The sequence below is a fragment of the Triticum urartu genome, chromosome 2A, assembly GCF_056163025.1.
Source record: "Triticum urartu cultivar PI428250 chromosome 2A, HENAU_Tu73, whole genome shotgun sequence".
NCBI lineage: Eukaryota > Viridiplantae > Streptophyta > Magnoliopsida > Poales > Poaceae > Triticum > Triticum urartu.
The window spans coordinates 202,814,671-202,825,200 of NC_141874.1; the positions used below are offsets into that span (position 1 = coordinate 202,814,671).

The 10,530-nt window shown below is 43.4% G+C and overlaps 1 pseudogene; it reads left to right on the plus strand.

The window, feature by feature from the left end:
• The first annotated feature begins 408 nt into the window (after positions 1 to 408).
• Positions 409 to 10,319, plus strand: LOC125541401 (phenylalanine ammonia-lyase-like; annotated as a pseudogene).
• Positions 10,320 to 10,530: the final 211 nt, after the last annotated feature.

The following is a 10,530-nucleotide window of genomic DNA, read 5'->3' on the forward strand; positions in this document are numbered from 1 at the left end:
TATCGCTAAGGTGCTTGGCAGTAGGCACGAGCACGCACTGTGTTCAATACTTAGAAGGTTTTTAGTGGTAGGGCATGCAACCCTACAGCCAGGGACTTTGGCGGTAGGCTGTTATACCCTACCGCCATGATCCCTGACAGTAGCAAAAGGTCAGATCTTAAAAAAAATTCAAACTAGAATCAAATCTTGAATAGGTTTCAAAAAAGGATCAAGACACGAAATTTAGCCACGAGGCCACCAACCCAACCTTTGTGCCAAGTCCGGCGGTCAACACAACCATCCCGGTCATAGTCCACACCAATCCCTAGTTCCCCACCCACCCTGCTTGCACTACCTATTTAAATCCTTCCCTCTCCTCCATTCCCATCCAAGAAGAGCATCCTGACCTCTCCTACTCCAATGAGCTCTTCTCTCTCACGGCTGCTCCACAATTTCATCAGTCAATCGCCACATAAAAAATCCAGCTGACACAGTCGAGCTCTTCTCTCTCTCACAAGTCACAACTGCTGCAAGCGGGACTTCAAGATACAGTGTTGATCAAACCAATGGCCGCCAACGGCAGCGATGGTATTTTCGTGGCCCAGCCACGGAGTGCTGACCCGCTCAACTGGGGGAAGGCAGCGGAGGAGCTGTCGAGGAGCCATCTGGACGCCGTCAAGTGGATGGTGGAGGAGTACCGCAGGCCGGTGGTGGTCATGGAGGGCGCCAGCTTGACCATCACCCAGGTCGCGGCTGTGGCCGCTGCCGACGGTGCCAGGGTGGAGCTCGACGAGTCCGCCCGCGGCCGCGTCAAGGAGAGCAGCGACTGGGTCATGTCCAGCATGGCCAATGGCACCGACAGCTACGACGTCACCACCGGCTTCGGCGCCACCTCCCATCGGAGGACCAAGGAGGGCGGCGCTCTGCAGAGGGAGCTCATTCGGTTCCTTAACGCAGGGGCGTTCGGCACCGGCAGCGATGGTCACGTGCTGCCAGCGGCCACCACGCGCGCGGTGATGCTTGTCCGCGTCAACACCCTGCTCCAAGGGTACTCCGGCATCCGCTTTGAGATTCTTGAGACAATTGCCACGCTGCTCAATGCCAACGTTACATCGTGCCTGCCGCTCCGGGGCACCATCGCCGCTACCGGCGATCTCATTCTGCTCTCCTACATCGCGAGACTTGTCACCGGCCGCCCCAAATGCCGTGGCTATGGCTCCCGATGGTACCAAGGTTAATGCCTCCAGGCATTTAAGATTGCGGGCATGCAGCACGGCTTCTTCGAGCTATGATGTCTACTACACAACCTTCTTCTTGTAGACGTTGTTGGGCCTCCAAGTGCAGAGGTTTGTAGGACAGTAGCAAATTTCCCTCAAGTGGATGACCTAAGGTTTATCAATCCGTAGGAGGCATAGGATGAAGATGGTCTCTCTCGAGCAACCCTGCAACCAAATAACAAAGAGTCTCTTGTGTCCCCAACACACCCAATACAATGGTAAATGTATAGGTGCACTAGTTCGGCAAAGAGATGGTGATACAAGTGGTATATGGATGGTAGATAAAGGTATTTGTAATCTGAAATTATAAAAACAGCAAGGTAACTAATGATAAAAGTGAGCACAAACGGTATTGCAATACATGGAAATAAGGCCTAGGGTTCGTACTTTCACTAGTGTAAGTCCTCTCAACAATAATAACATAATTGGATCATATAACTATCCGTCAACATGCAACAAAGAGTCACTCCAAAGTCACTAATAGCGGAGAACGAACGAAGAGATTATGGTAGGGTACGAAACCACCTCAAAGTTATTCTTTCCGATCAATCCGTTGGGCTATTCCTATAAGTGTCACAAACAGCCCTAGAGTTCGTACTAGAATAACACCTTAAGACACAAATCAACCAAAACCCTAATGTCACCAAGATACTCCAATGTCACCTCAAGTATCCGTGGGTATGATTATACGATATGCGTCACACAATCTCAGATTCATCTATTCAACCAATACAAAGGACCTCAAAAGAGTGCCCCAAAGTTCTACCGGAGAATCACGACGAAAACGTGTGCCAACCCCTATGCATAGGTTCATGGGCGGAACCAGCAAGTTGATCACCAAAACATACATCAAGTGAATCACGTGGTATCCCATTGTCACCACAGATACGCACGGCAAGACATACATCAAGTGTTCTCAAATCTTTAAAGACTCAATCCGATAAGATTACTTCAAAGGGGAAACTCAATTCATTATAAGAGAGAAGAGGGGGAGGAGAAACATAGGATCCAACTATAATAGCAAAGCTCGCGATACATCAAGATCGTGCCAAATCAAGAACACGAGAGAGAGAGAGATCAAACACATAGCTACTGGTACATACCCTCAGCCCCGAGGGAGAACTACTCCCTCCTCGTCATGGAGAGCACCGGGATGATGAAGATGGCCACCGGAGAGGGATTCCCCCTCCGACAGGGTGCCGGAACGGGTCTAGATTGGTTTTCGGTGGCTACGGAGGCTTCTGGCGGCGGAACTCCCGATCTATTGTGCCCCCGGATGTTTTTAGGGTATATGGAGATATATAGGCGGAAGAAGTACGCCAGGGGGGCCACGAGGGGCTCGCGAGGGTGGAGGGTGCGCCCAGGGGGGTTGGTGCGCCCCTTGCCTCGTGACCTCCTCGCAGATCCCCCGACGTGCACTCCAAGTCATCTGGGCTTCTTTCCTTCCAAAAATGAGTTCCGTGAAGTTTCAGGTCAATTGGACTCCGTTTGGTTTTCCTTTTCTTCGAAACCCTAAAACAGGGTAAAAACAGAAACTGGCACTGGGCTCTGGGTTAATAGGTTAGTCCCAAAAATGATATAAAAGTGTATAATAAAGCCCATAAACATTCAAAACAGTAAATAATATAGCATGGTGCAATCAAAAATTATAGATACGTTGGAGACGTATCAGCATCCCCAAGCTTAATTCCTGCTCGTCCTCGAGTAGGTAAATGATATAAACAGAATTTTTTGATGCGGAGTGCTACTTGGCATAATTTCAATGTGATTCTTCTTAATTGTGGCATGAATATTCATATCCGAAAGATTCAAGACAAAAGTTCATATTGACATAAAAATAATAATATTTCAAGCATACTAACTAAGCAATTATGTCTTCTCAAAATAACATGGCCAAAGAAAGTTCATCCCTACAAAATCATATAGTTTAGTCATGCTCCATTTTCGTCACACAAGAATGCTCTCATCATGCACAACCCCGATGACAAGCCAATCAATTGTTTCATACTTTATAAATCTCAAACCTATAAACTTTCACGCAATACATGAGTGCGAGCCATGGATATAGCACTATGGATGGAATAGAATATAATGAGGGGGGTTATGTGGAGAAGAAAAAAAGGAGAAAGTCTCACATCAACGAGGCTAATCAATGGGCTATGGAGATGCCCACCGATTGATGTTAATGTAAGGAGTAGGGATTGCCATGCAACGGATGCACTAGAGCTATAAATGTATGAAAGCTCAACAAAAGAAACTAGTGGGTGTGCATCCAACTTGCTTGCTCATGAAGACCTAGGGTACTTGAGGAGGCCCATTGTTGGAATATACAAGCCAAGTTCTATAATGAAAAATTCCCACTAGTATATGAAAGTGACAAAACAAGAGACTCTCTATCATAAAGATTGAAGCACAAGTATGGAAAAGGATAGTAGCATTGTCCCTTCTCTCTTTTTCTCTCATTTTTTTGGGCCTTCTCTTTTTTATGGCCTTTCTCTTTTCTTTTTTTATGGCATTTCCCTTTTTTTTGGGCCTTCTCTTTTTATGGCATTTCTCTTTTTTTATTCCTCACTTGGGACAATGCTCTAATAATGATGATCATCACACTTCTATTTATTTACAACTCAATGATTACAACTCGATACTAGAACAAAGATGACTCTATATGAATGCCTCCGGCGGTGTACCGGGATATGCAATGAACCAAGAGTGACATGTATGAAAGAATTATGAACGGTGGCTTTGCCACAAATACTATGACAACTACATGATCATGTAAAGCAATATGACAATGATGATTGTGTCATGATAAATTGGATGGTGGAAAGTTGCATGGCAATATATCTCGGAATGGCTATGGAAATGCCATAATAGGTAGGTATGGTGGCTGTTTTGAGGAAGATATAAGGAGGTTTATGTGTGAAAGAGCGTATCATATCACGGGGTTTGGATGCACCGGCGAAGTTTGCGCCAACTCTCAATGTGAGAAAGGGCAATGCACGGTACCGAAGAGGCTAGCAAGGATGGAAGGGTGAGAGTGCGTATAATCCATGGACTCAACATTAGTCATAAAGAACTCACATACTTATTGCAAAAATCTACAAGTCATCAAAAACCTCGGCACTACACGCATGCTCCTAGGGGGATAGATTGGTAGGAAAAGACCATCGCTCGTCCCCGACCGCCACTCATAAGGAGGACAATCAAATAACACCTCATGTTTCAAATTTGTTACACAACGTTTACCATACGTGCATGCTACGGGACTTGCAAACTTCAGCACAAGCATTTCTCAATTTCACAACTACTCAACTAGCACGACTTTGATATTATTATCTCCATATCTCAAAACAATCATCAAGTATCAAACTTCTCTTAGTATTCAATACTCTATGTGAAAGTTTTTACTATTCTTATATACCTAGCATATTAGGATTTTAAGCAAATTACCATGCTGTTTAAGACTCTCAAAATAATATAAGTGAAGCGTGAGAGTTCATCTATTTCTTCAAAATAAAACTACCACCATGCTCTAAAAGATATAAGTGAAGCACTAGAGCAAATGACAAACTACTCCGAAAGATATAAGTGAAGATCAATGAGTAGTCGAATAATTATGCAACTATGTGAAGACTCTCTACCATTTAATAGATCTTGGTATTATATTCAAACAGCAATCAAAACAAAATAAATGACATTCTAAGAATGGCAAACATCATGTGAAGAAGCAAAAACTTAGGATCAACCGAAACTAACCGATAGTTGTTGAAGAAGAAAGGTGGGATGCCAACCGGGGCATCCCCAAGCTTAGATGCTTGAGACTTCTTGAAATATTATCTTGGGATGCCTTGGGCATCCCCAAGCTTGAGCTTTTGTGTCTCCTTAATTCCTCTGATATCATGGTTTCCCTAAATCTCAAAATCTTCATCCACACAAAACTCAATAAGGACTCGTGAGATAAGTTAGTATAAACCATTGCAAAAACCTTATCATACTCTACTGTAGCAAATAACTAAAATTATTATTCAACATTGCATACTAAATTCCTTTGCATATTTAATAGTCCTATCCTCAAATAGAATCATTAAAGAAGCAAACATATGCAAACAATGCAAACATAACAGCAATCTGCCTAAACAGGATAGTCTGTAAAGAATGCAGCAACATCCATACTTCCCTAGCTCCAAAAATTATGAAATAAAATTCCCACTGTAGTAAATTTATCAGAGCTTAATATTCAAAAGGTTTAAACATTTTATTACATTCTGACTTTTCTAGGGAATTATTGCAACAGCGGTAAACTTTCTGTTTTCAAACAGCAACATGAAGACTTGTAAAATAGGCATAGTAAAGGCTATCTATGCCACTTTTATTGAAATAAAAGATGCAAAAAATTGTTCTAAATAATAGCAAGCAAATTCTAACAAAATAAATTGACGCTCCAAGCAAAACACATATCATGTGGCGAATAAAAATATAGCTCCAAGTAAAGTTACCGATAGAAGTAGACGAAAGAGGGGATGCCTTCCGGGGCATCCCCAAGCTTTGGCTTTTAGGTATCCTTAGATTATCTTGGGGGTGCCTTATTTATTTATATTGGTGTTAAACCTACTGTATTACAACTTCTCTATGGTTTATAAACTATTTTACTAGCCATAGATTCATCAAAATAAGTAAACAACACATGAAAAACAGAATCTGTCGAAAACAGAACAGTCTGTAGTAATATGGATCAAACGTATACTTCTGGAACTAATAAAATTCTCAAATAAATTTCTGTACCTGAGGAATTTATCTATTAATCATATTCAAAAAGAATTAACTAAATATCACTCTCCAAATAAAAATTGCAGCAATTCTCGTGAGCGCTAAAGTTTTCTGTTTTTTACAGCATGATCACAAAGACTTCCCCCAAGTCTTCCCAAAGGTTCTACTTGGCACAAACACTTATTAAAACATAAAACCACATATAAACAGAGGCTATATGAATTATTTATTACTAAAAAGGAGCAAAAAGCAAGGAATAAAAATAAAATTGGGTTGCCTCCCAACAAGCGCTATCGTTTAACGCCCCTAGCTAGGCATGATGATTTCAATGATGCTCACATAAAGGATAAGAATTGAAACATAAAGAGAGCATCATGAAGAATATGACTAGCACATTTAAGCCTAACCCACTTCCTATGCATAGGGATTTTTTGAGCAAACAACTTATGAGAACAATAATCAACTAGCATAGGAAGGCAAAACAAGCATAACTTTGAAACTTTAAGCACATAGAGAGGAAACTTGAAATTATTGCAATTCCTACAAGCATATATTCCTCCCTCATAATAATTTGCAGTAGCATCATGAATGAATTCAACAATATAACCAGCACCTAAAGCAATCTTTTCATGATCTACAATCATAGAAATTTTATTACTCTCCACATAAGCAAAATTCTTCTCATGAATAATAGTGGGAGCAAACTCAACAAAGTAACTATCATGGGATTGAAAATTGAAATCAAGATGACAAGTTTCATTGTTATTATTATTCTTTAAGGCATACGTGTCATCACAATAATCATCATAGTTCATAGATAGGAGGCATGATTTCATCATAATAAATTTGCTCATCAAAACTTGGGGGACAAAAAAATATCATCTTCATCAAACATAGCTTCCCCAAGCTTGTGGCTTTGCATATCATTAGCATCGTGGATATTCAAGGAATTCATACTAACAACATTGAAATCATGCTCATCATTCAAATATTTAGTGCCAAACATTTTATAGATTTCTTCTTCTAATACTTCGGCACAATTTTCCTTTCCATCATACTCACGAAAGATATTAAAAAAGGTGAAGCGTATGAGACAAACTCAATTCCATTTTTTATAGTTTTCTTTTATAAACTAAACTAGTGATAAAACAAGAAACTAAAAGACTCGATTGCAAGATCTAAAGATATACCTTCAAGCACTCACCTCCCTGGCAATGGCTCTAGAAAAGAGCTTGATGTCTACTACACAACCTTCTTCTTGTAGACGTTGTTGGGCCTCCAAGTGCAGAGGTTTGTAGGAAAGTAGCAAATTTCCCTCAAGTGGATGACCTAAGGTTTATCAATCCGTAGGAGGCGTAGGATGAAGATGGTCTCTCTCGAGCAACCCTGCAACCAAATAACAAAGAGTCTCTTGTGTCCCCAACACACCCAATACAATGGTAAATTGTATGGGTGCACTAGTTCGGCGAAGAGATGGTGATACAAGTGGTATATGGATGGTAGATAAAGGTATTTGTAATCTGAAATTATAAAAACAGCAAGGTAACTAATGATAAAAGTGAGCACAAACGGCATTGCAATACGTGGAAATAAGGCCTAGGGTTCATACTTTCACTAGTGTAAGTCCTCTCAACAATAATAACATAATTGGATCACATAACTATCCGTCAACATGCAACAAACAGTCACTCCAAAGTCACTAATAGCGGAGAATGAACGAAGAGATTATGGTAGGGTACGAAACCACCTCAAAGTTATTCTTTCCAATCAATCCGTTGGGCTATTCCTATAAGTGTCACAAACAGCCCTAGAGTTCGTACTAGAATAACACCTGAAGACACAAATCAACCAAAACCCTAATGTCACCTAGATACTCCAATGTCACCTCAAGTATCCGTGGGTATGATTATACGATATGCGTCACACAATCTCAGATTCATCTATTCAACCAACACAAAGGACCTCAAAAGAGTGCCCCAAAGTTCTACCGGAGAATCACGACGAAAACGTGTGCCAACCCCTATGCATAGGTTCATGGGCGGAACCCGCAAGTTGATCACCAAAACATACATCAAGTGAATCACGTGGTATCCCATTGTCACCACAGATACGCACGGCAAGACATACATCAAGTGTTCTCAAATCTTTAAAGACTCAATCCGATAAGATTACTTCAAAGGGGAAACTCGATCCATTACAAGAGAGAAGAGGGGGAGGAGAAACATAGGATCCAACTATAATAGCAAAGCTCGCGATACATCAAGATCATGCCAAATGAAGAACACGAGAGAGAGAGAGATCAAACACATAGCTACTGGTACATACCCTCAGCCCTGAGGGAGAACTACTCCCTCCTCGTCATGGAGAGCACCGGGATGATGAAGATGGCCACTGGAGAGGGATTCCCCCTCCGGCAGGGTGCCGGAATGGGTCTAGATTGGTTTTCGGTGGCTACAGAGGCTTCTGGCGGCGGAACTCCCGATCTATTGTGCCCCCGGATGTTTTTAGGGTATATGGAGATATATAGGCGGAAGAAGTATGCCAGGGGGGCTACGAGGGGCTCACGAGGGTGGAGGGCGCGCCCAGGGGGTGGGCGCGCTCCCTGCCTCGTGACCTCCTCGCAGATCCCCCGATGTGCACTCCAAGTCTTCTGGCTTCTTTCCTTCCAAAAATGAGTTCCATGAAGTTTCTGGTCAATTGGACTCCGTTTGGTTTTTCTTTTCTTCGAAACCGTAAAACAGGGTAAAAACAGAAACTGGCACTGGGCTCTGGGTTAATAGGTTAGTCCCAAAAATGATATAAGAGTGTATAATCAAGCCCATAAACATTTAAAACAGTAAATAATATAGCATGGAGCAATAAAAAATTATAGATATGTTGGAGACGTATCAAGCTGCAGCCCAAGGAAGGCCTTGCTATGGTTAATGGCATGGCGGTGGGCTCTGGACTCGCGTCCATAGTTCTCTTTGAAGCGATTGTCCTTGGTGTGCTTGCTGAAGTTTTGTCAGCCGTGTTCTGCGAAGTGATGAACGACAAGCCAGAGTACACTAACCATATGACACACAAGTTGAAGCACCACCCTGGACAGATCGAGGCCGCGGCAATTATCTAGCACATCCTGGAGGGAAGCTCCTACATGATGCTCACGAAGAAGCTTGGTGAGCTCGACCTATTGATGAAGCCAAAGCAAGACAGATATGCTCTCCGCACATCGCCGCAATGGCTTGGGCCACAAATTGAGGTCATCCGTGCAGCGACGAAGTTGATTAAGCGCGAGATCAACTCCGTCAATGACAACCCACTCATTGACGTATCTCGTGGAAAGGCAATTCACGGTGGCAACTTCCAAGGCACGCCCATCGGTGTGTCGATGGACAACATGAGGCTTGCGGTTGCTGCTATTGGCAAGCTCATGTTTGCCCAGTTCTCGGAGCTAGTGAATGACTTCTAGAACAATGGTTTGCCCTCCAACCTCTCAGGTCGCCGCAACCCAAGCCTGGACTATGGCTTCAAGGGTGCCGAGATCGCCATGGCTTCATACTGCTCGGAGCTCCAATTCTTGGGCAACCCTGTGACCAACCATGTCCAGAGTGCGGAGCAACACAACCAAGACGTTAACTCCCTCTGATTAATCTCGGCCCGGAAGACTGCCGATGCCATCGACATTCTAAAGCTCATGTCCTCTACATTTTTGGTTGCGCTGTGCCAAGCCATCGACCCGCGCCACCTCGAGGAGAATGTCAAGAATGCCGTCAAGAATTGTGTCACAAGAGTGGCCAGGAAGACATTGATCACAAATGACATGGGTGGTCTCCACAACGCACTTTTTTATGAGAAGGACCTACTCCAAACAATTGACCGCGAGGCGGTGTTTGCATACGCGGACGACCCTTGTAGCGCCAACTACCCTCTCATGAAGAAGATGCGCGCGGTGCTGGTGGAGCATGCTCTGGCCAACGGTGAGGCTAAGCACAATGTGGAGACCTCGGTGTTTGCCAAGGTTGCCAAATTCGAGCAGGAGCTCTGCGCGACACTGCCTCGGGAGGTTGAGGCTGCTAGAGGTGCAGTGGAGAATGGCACTGCTGCAGAACCGAACCGTATCACTGACTGCCGATCATACCCTCTGTATCGGTTCGGCGCGAGGAGCTTGGAATGGTGTACTTGACCTGAGAGAAGACGCGATCACCTGGGGAGGAGGTGGACAAGGTGTTTATTGCCATGAACCAGGGTAAGCACAACGATGCGCTGTTGGAATGCCTCATGGAGTGGAACGGCGAGCCTTTGCCTATCTGCTAATCAAGGAGATGAAGAGAAGATATGCTGTGCTTCAGAACACTGAAAGGCACCACAATTTCTAAAGTGATAATACTATTGTTTGATTTCATTTTTTGCTCTCCTAATACTTGTAGCGCCACGCAGCAACTAGAGCCTGTGTTGATGTAAGCAAAAGGGCACAAATTTTCATGACAAATGTTGATGTTCTTGAAAAGTGCCGAAAGAAGCCAGT